The sequence below is a fragment of the Micromesistius poutassou genome (assembly GCF_964030765.1).
Source record: "Micromesistius poutassou genome assembly, chromosome: 5".
Lineage (NCBI taxonomy): Eukaryota > Metazoa > Chordata > Actinopteri > Gadiformes > Gadidae > Micromesistius > Micromesistius poutassou.
In genome coordinates, this window is record NC_140275.1 from 3,602,576 (window position 1) to 3,609,044 (window position 6,469).

General features: G+C 39.7%; 1 pseudogene across 1 annotated transcript; it reads right to left on the reverse strand.

The window, feature by feature from the left end:
- Positions 1–4,831: 4,831 nt before the first annotated feature.
- Positions 4,832–6,203, reverse strand: LOC311343959 (annotated as a pseudogene). Its single transcript has 2 exons — positions 5,607–6,203; positions 4,832–5,342 (listed from the first exon to the last, which is right to left on the reverse strand). The product of its transcript is annotated as an uncharacterized misc_RNA (transcript).
- Positions 6,204–6,469: the final 266 nt, after the last annotated feature.

Genomic DNA, 6,469 nt, shown 5'->3' on the forward strand with positions numbered 1-6,469 from the left:
GTCTGCTAATGGAACGAAGATGGGATGTTGCAACAAATCGCTCATTATCATCATAAACTGTTTGTGAATGTTAAAAGGTTTCTCATACTTAGCTAAAATATAAACGCTTTTACAAATATATCACGTTTAACGTCTTGAGAAGACAGATAATTATGCCTACATCGCATCAGTGGAGCCGCGTTCACCTTACGGGGTCATCCCTATGTTCCCCGGGTCCTATGTGACCGGGGAGCGAATGTATTTTTTGTAGGTGGAATCCGGAAGAATCATGAATATTAGGGTTATGGTGAGAGTTACGGTTAGGGTTATGGTGAGGGTTACGGTTATGGTTAGGAGTCAGCGTTTGAGTTTGCCGGACAGGCTGCCTGTCCAATCCTAGCGCTTGAGGCGTAACTTTTTCCGGATTCCGCCTACGAAAAACAGTCGCAACCGGGGAACATAGGTAGCCTACGCTCCCCACCTTACCTTCTCCGATAGCCATCGCCGTGTAGCCTACGATTACTTATTGAGACATTGGCTAAAAATGACAACTTCTTGGTTATTTATTTTTGACTATAAATATTTCTCCTAAACATCAAATTAACCCCTTTCCGTAGCCTACTTTGGTCTCATGATCAGACTGTGTCTATTGTTAAATGTCTGATAACTAATGCCCAAGGGAAAAAAGACCAGACATTTATGTAGTATGGTAATTTATTTTATTCTGGTGATATTCTGCCCGCTCTAACCACTTTCCTTTACAATGTCCACAGACTTCTGATGATTCAGCCATCAATGTGGAAGAAGAGCTGGCAGCAGAGATGATGACTCTGTACCTTGTGCACAATGAAAATGGACAAGTCAGGGATGTAGGGATCATCATTGAGGGTTCCATCGTACTCAACCACCTTGGGGATCTCAGCAGAGCCTGCTGCTACTTGCTTGGGCTAACTTATGCCTTGGACCTGAAGTACCCCAAAACTCTAAAGTACACTTTTGAAGTTTTTCAAAAGATGCTTGTTGAAGTCGATGCTGGAAACCTGTCAACAAAGGTGCAAAGACTGAAAAACAATGTGATGATATAGTTGTCTGTTGGGTGGATGAGCACAGATGAGGGTATGAGAGTGGCGTTCGGAAGTGACATTTTCAGAAGAGAGGACAACAGAACACTGTGCTTATCAAAGTCAACAGATGAGACTCATACCCACTTGAGCCATGCGTGTAAGGCAAAAACAGACTGTACCCTCAGAAATTAGTGAGGTTCCTCTGGACAGATCCTTTGACAATCTATGGCTTCATTTCATTTTTTCATTAGAGTTTTGAAGCAGTTCCACTGGAAGTGACTTAAATGTTGCACTTCTAAAGGAAAAAGTATTTTTTGTATTTTTAGTTTGGAGTACCTACAGTTGTGTGAAATACATGCATTTTAGTTCAGACCTGTTTGATCTTGGGTATCCTGAATTCCCTTTCCTGTAACAGCTTTGAATGCTGGTTGTCTATACATACACTTCAGTGGTTAAGACAAGTGGACATGTTGTTGAGGTTAGTTGGTGAAGACGGAAAGAAAACAGCTGTGTTACAGCTCCAGTTCCTGTGGAGAAATACTGGTATTTGAATGCACTTTTTGGTAATTACTTGTGTCACAACCCGGCTCCAAGGCTGTGACAAAGTAGGGAGGACAAGCACGAGCTGGCTACCAACAAGCAGTATTTATTTAACAATTCAATCAAGACAAAACGTGTAAAGATCAGTATCAGTCATGAGTGCGTGTATGGGTGGGTGATAGTGTATGTGCATATCAAAGTAAACAAAACGAAAACGCTGCCATAAGGCCTGCCGGCAAACAGGAGTCAGTTCCCCGCCGCCTTTTCACAGAATGAGGAAGGTCTTTGTAAGCAGAGCACACTGGCCCAGGTGTTCCTCATGCCGCTGACGATCTCTCCACTCAGCATCTGTAAAACACAACTCAAGGGAAACAGGGACACCTAGTGCCTGGGAGGAGGGATCGTCACACTTGCAATATACAACAAATGATGTTGCTGCTACTTTGTGCAGATGTTAAAAAAAATGTAATTTTCTGGAAAAAATGTTTTAAAATAAAGCTTTCATGTTTTGTGAGCTCTTGTTCATTTTGGTTTATAGTAAATATAAAAATTACTATATAAAGAAATAAACACATTTTTTTCAGTAAATCATAAGCAAATTTGCAGTTATCTCCTACAAATGTTTTAAATTATATTTACTCAATTTGATTAGTGATTTCTACTCAGGTTCTCCATATGGTTAACACAGTTGTAGCAGCCGATTGTCAAACAGATAAAAGTATCAAATCAAACTTCAAATTATACTAATCAAAGGGCCACTGTTGCACCATGGGTTGTGGTGTACGCGGATGGGAAAAACATAATGTCCAAACAGATGTCCAGTTTCAACAAAAAGCGTGGTTTATTTAACCAAACAGCGAGCAAACAAAGAACAAAGAAAATTCCTGTGCCTCTCCCGCTCCGATAAAAAACCATTTGCCCACCCAGGTGCATGCTGGTCCCTTACCGACAGCCTACCTATATAACTTCAGGTGCCCCCCTACCGTGCCCAAATGAAACAAAACACAAATAATAAACAAGAAACACCTAAAGTAAACAAATAATAAACTAGAATACTAATAGAAATCTATCATAATGAAATCAAGCAAATTGACTGAGAATAACCAAAAACTAAATACTCACTAAACAAAATAATAAACTAAACAGCACTAAGTACTACAACTAAATAAATAGCTCCAACAACAGTATTTCAGTTACATTTACTCAATTTATGTGGTAATTGAGCCAAGTCAATTCATTAAGATGTACTTAAAAAATATTACTTGGATTTGCGCATTACTCATGTTTTGTGTAACTCATTTGAGAGCTTTCATATCAACTCAATATTTTTAAGTGTAAAAATGCTGCACTGATTGAATTAAGTAATGTGCAGTATTATTTTTTAGAGTGTAGTTATTGCATGGATTACATAAGAGCTTTGGCACCATGCTGTTTGCACTAGACTCTAGACAAGAGTAACATAAATCTCTCCAGCAAACATGAACTGACCATGTATTATCTGTAACTCGAGAAATAGCTTACCAAGCAATGCTGCAAAAGGGCATTTGTTAGCAATATATCCACATGATTTCCATGCAAAGTTAATCACAATCTTTCTGACATGCATGAACATAAACAAAGACATTGCAGCCGGTGTTTTGAAAGAATGCAGGGTAAAACGCGGGAGTGCAGAAAGATAGCACGTCAAGTAGGGTAGCCTTGCAATGATGTAGTATTAATATTTGTCATTCTAAAAATTGCATCGATTTTCACAGAATGGCATCTAACCAGTGCATACTTATGCATACTTATGCATAAAAGAGCCTGGTGGAAAAATACAGACGGCAGATGCAGGTTGTTTGTCCCGGAGTTCAGTGCACCGCGGTAAAGTTGGTTCGTTATTGGATATTGGCTTGACATTCGGTTGGGACCGTCTGCCAATTACATGTTTCAGTATGAATTTAGTCATGAAAAATGTTCACTAAAAATCAATAAAATTACCTTTTACCATTATTTTTGCTGTAGTAGATCATATTTGCAATGCTCTAACTACTACAGGTGATATTTTTTCTGAAAAAACATTTTATATGGAAATAGTATGCATTTAATAACTGAAAATGTTCCCTTGTCCCTGAACAGTGTGGCGAACGCGCCCTCTGCTTGTTGAAGTTAGACACTGCATCCTGCTAGATCACTACATTTTTTTCAACAATAAACCAACCTTTCCTTATTAGAAAACAGATAATTTTCACCGCACTCTGAACATAAGCTGTACTAAATGCAAATAATAATACTGTAGGTAACCCCACTGATGGCTCTGTATGCCACATTTGCTGTAGTAGATCATATGTGCAATGCTCTAACTACTACAGGTGAGATTTTCTGAAATAACACCACTACCAAATGTGTTTTCCTACAAAGCTAGACTGATATATAATGACCATAAAAACAAAAATACAAATCTAATTATTTTTATGACTCAATACAACAAGTCAATTAAATACTCATCCCACTTGTTAAAATCTTACAAAATTAGATGTGTGTCAATAGCAGTGTTGGGCAAGTTACTTTAAATTAGTAACTTAGCTACAGTTACTAGTTACTTCTTTCAAAAGAAGTACTTCTTTCAAACTAGTAACTGTAACTAGTTACTCTCAAGGTAACTAGTTACTAGGGAAAGTAACTTTGCCAGTCCTCTCTGGCTTGCTTACATGTAAGTCCCACCCTACCACAAGCGCAATGCGCCACCTAGTGTGAATGCAAATGAATGAAATATTCCCATTGTTTCCAACCCTCTACAAATGCACAAATTATTTTGATGTGGCCTAGTGTTCGACAAAACTGTAAAATTTGATGATTGTACCCAGTATCACTACGATGAAGCAGTGGATCAACAAAACACAACATACAGTATATTTTGAAACTTTTGAAGGCATTTTTATTGTAGCCATTGAAACATGTATAAAGAATACTTTTGGCAGTGCAAACATAACATAACAACACAACTGTGCAACTGTAGGAATCAATAAAATAAATAAAATAAGGTACTTTCAGCCTCACAAACATAGATAATGTCTAACAAACACACACTCACTCACACTCACTCTCTCTCACACTCTCTCTCTCACACACTCTCACTCACACACTCTCACTCACACACTCTCACACTCTCACACACTCTCACACACAGAAATTTCACTTGGAAATATTAACCTGCTTGAACTTGTGGAGCACACATGGCATCATCACATCAGTGCTCATCAACATTCCTAACCCTCAAACCAATGATTGTACCTCAATAGGAGAAGCTTCTCAAACTTGTGATCTGATAGCCTGTTCCTCTTTGGAGAGAATCAGGTTTCCCAGGCTAAAGAGTTTTTCCACTGGGGCACTTGAGGGAGTGGCTGCATTAAGTTTAAGAGAGAGTTTCTTTATCATTGGAAATTGATTCAGAGTGTCTATCCCTGTTGCTCCTGATTTGAGGTACTCGGCGACTTCAGCTTCAGCAGTGGCATTGATGTCCTCCTCATTCTGTGCAAAGGAAAATAACTCATCCTCTTTGCTAGAACCCGGGCGCTGTGTTGTCTTGGTGGCGCTGGTACCTGGTTGTTGCTGCTCTTGCTCGGGGAGAAGTTTTCGGCACTCTGCCAGCAGAGTAGCCTTTGCCAGGTCCTTCCGCTCCTGGTCATGTAACCAACGAAGCTTGAATTTTGGTAGTGTCACAGCAGCCATGACAGCATCTTCACTTCCAAAGACACATGCAAACCTTGTTTTGACTGCCTGTAATGACACATAACAAGAGTGCAAAAAACATTATTGCATGAGACAGTAGTCATTGTTTCAGAATGTATTTTAATTTGTGTAGGCCTAGCCTATATGTTGTATTTATTTTATTTATTGGGATAAAAGTATCTCAAACAGTTATAGCATACACACATAAGACAGCACACATAAGACACATAAAACAGCACAATATGAATAAAAATGCAATTGAGTTTTTAAATTTAATTAAAGATAAATACTAAAGAAAATAACATCTCTTACCTGGACAACTGCATCTGGTAGCCCAACAAGGATTTGCAGACCATTTTTCATTTCCAGGGTCTTGGTCATCAGTGATTCCAGTGTAGGTAGGAGTGTGCCGTAAAAACAATTCTCTTCTCCCTGAAGAATGTCCAGCGCCACTGTAAGTGGTTGCATGACAGCACAGTACTCCTTGATACACTGATGTTCCCTTTCACTGAAACATTTCAACTGTAGTTTGGAGGAGAGGGTGTTCAGCTCCGGCACAGGTATCTTAGAAATTCGCTCCAGAGCATCATAGAACGAATTCCACCTGGTTGTGCAAGGTACTAGTAACTTCTTTGCAATAACGTCGTCCACAATCTCAGCGGCCACTGTGGAACGACTGGCCTTGTTCCACAGCCCTGCACATTTTGTGGTGGCATTTCTGTAAATGGCTTTCGTTTCAGGTTTTGACAACAGCCACTTATCCATATCAGTGCAAGAGATGAGGTTCAATGTGTGGGAAGCGCATCTCTGATGTGGAGGTAAAGAAATCACGTCCTCAACACAATCAGCACCGTTCTGCAGCACATCCCCAAATGGAAACAAAAGTCGCCTCATCCTCCCCATCTTCATAGTCGTCAGACTCAGGTGGTGGCTGATACACCTGAAAGGCCTTAACGAAATTTGAACCATTATCTGTTACAGTTGCTGTGATATTGAAGGATAGGCCATGGGATGAGTTTATGTTATCAAGCTCACTTGCAATAGTCTCATACGTATGTCGGCCCTTAAATCTCCTGCAAGCCAGCGCTGCTTTCTCACGTAGCATGTTGTGTGGATTTATCCAGTGTGCGGTTACGCCAATAAAACGTTTGTTATGCGCAGTCCATATATCTGCT